Source organism: Lampris incognitus, chromosome 6, assembly GCF_029633865.1.
Source record: "Lampris incognitus isolate fLamInc1 chromosome 6, fLamInc1.hap2, whole genome shotgun sequence".
Lineage (NCBI taxonomy): Eukaryota > Metazoa > Chordata > Actinopteri > Lampriformes > Lampridae > Lampris > Lampris incognitus.
Window position 1 is genome coordinate 13,240,940 of NC_079216.1, and position 2,202 is coordinate 13,243,141.

The window sequence follows — 2,202 nt, forward strand, 5'->3', positions numbered from 1 at the left end:
GCGCACACACAGGTTTCTCTTCGTTCCTGCCACTCGTACTACTGGCCTCTCAGATTGTATCATCAAATGTCGTTGACAGGTTGGTTGTAATTCTCTGTCTTGCTCTGCTGTGACCCTTGAGTCCACCTTCCTCGTCCTACCGTGTCACGGATGCAGCCGCACACACCGTAGTCGTTCAACGGATGCACATTTATCACCACGTCATTTGCTCGTGCTACAGCTCCACCCACTAGATACGACTCAAAAGACCTGACACGTGAAGCCCTATAAACCTATCAGGCTGGGATTTACTACAAAAAGGGTGCAAGGTTAACACACACGGGGTGGAGGTGGGTGGGTGGGGGGGGGGGTAAATGTAGGGCTCGTAAACCACTAGAGGTATAACCATTATCGGCCTTTCCTGTTGTGACAATGCAGCCTATAGTAATCGAAGCCCCACACGCCAAGGCCTGACTTCATGTACACTAGATGTCTAGATGTTTGAAGTCCACACTCTTCAACCCACGTCTAATGCAGCTGCAAAGTACTGCAAAAATCTCTTCTCCCCCCCCTCCCCCCCTGCCTTTTTCCTTCCCCATTGTATCCGGCCAATTACCCCACTCTCTCTGCTCCACCCCCTCTGCCAATCCAGGGAGGGCTGCGGGCTACCACGCCCCTCCTCCAATACGTGTGAAGTCGCCAGCTGCTTCTTTTCACCTGACAGTGAAGAGTTTCGCCGGGGGGACGTAGCGCGTGGGAGGATTACGCTATTTCCTCCCAGTCCCCCCCCCCCCCGAAAAGGCGCCCGGACTGACCAGAGGAGGCGCTAGTGCAGCGACTAGGACACATACCCAAATCAGGCTTCCCACCCGCAGACAAGGCCAATTGTGTCTGTAGGGACGCCCGACTAAGCCGGAGGTAACACGGGGATTCGAACCGACGATCCGCCAATGTGGCACTGATGATATTGTATGGGTTACCCATGTTGTGAGTTAATATGCTCCTGGATTTATACATATGGGGCATACGGTACAAGTCAGAGAGAACATTTGGTGTCCTTAATCATGTACTGCTATCAGTATAATTTCTTATGTACATAGTAGTACTTGGCATTGTGTATGGTAGACAATATATTATCCGGTACATTAAGAGGATATAATGTATATTATATAATCCAAGAGTGGTCGATGTGAAGGGGCACTTGGGTGGTGGGTTATATATGTACTGTCGACGCTGAGGTTTCACGATTCAAATCTCAGTGTTGGCGGCACACGTGGGAGAACAGCTGTAAGTGCTGCCGAGTGGGAAGCCGATAGGGTTCACGTGTCCTACGGTTGCAGTTACTTCCTCTTATAGGTGGCGTGGCGCCTGTACAACTGCAGGTGGATCTGGGTAAATGGCGTGAGGGGACAAACCTGCAGCTGGCAGGCGAAGAGAAGCGGTCAGCTGGCTTCACACGCATGGACACCTGTGCCCGTTCCAGCCGCCGTAGGGGTCATGCAGCAGTGGGAATCTTAGGAGAACAGGGAAATATATATTGCAAATTGGAAAATATATTGGAGAACGAGACCCCCCCCCCAAATGAATGGATAAATAAGATAGAATAAAAAGAGTGTGAGACGGGGATCGCCGGTTCGAATCCCCGTGTTACCTTCGGCTTGGTTGGGTGTCCCTACAGACGCAATTGGCCGTGTCTGCGGGTAGGAAGCCGGATGTGGGTATGTGTCCTGGTCGCTACACTAGCGCCTCTTCTGGTCGGTCGGGGCGCCTGTTCGGGGGGGGGGGCGGGAACTTGGGGGAATTGCGTGATCCTCCCACGCGCTACGTCCCTCTGGCGAAACTCCTCACGGTCAGGTGAAAAGAAGCGGCTGGCGACTCCACATGTATCGCAGGAGGCATGTGGTAGTCTGCAGCCCTCCCCGGATGGGCAGAGGGGATGGAGCAACAACCGGGACGGCTCGGAAAATAGGGTAATTGGCCAAGTTTTATATATATAGGAGATTGGAGAATGGGATCCCCCCCCCCCACAAATGAACAGATAAATACGATAGAAAAAAAAGGCATGTGAGAGGTTCCAGCATGCCACTTGGCTGCAGGCTAACTGTGCCCATCCAGGTGCTGGATTGGGGAGGAGGTGATGCTAATTGAACATTGGTATATTGGTCCTAAAGTGACAGGTGACTTAATGAGAGGAACCAGGCGCTGAAATGTGTTTCTGTGCGA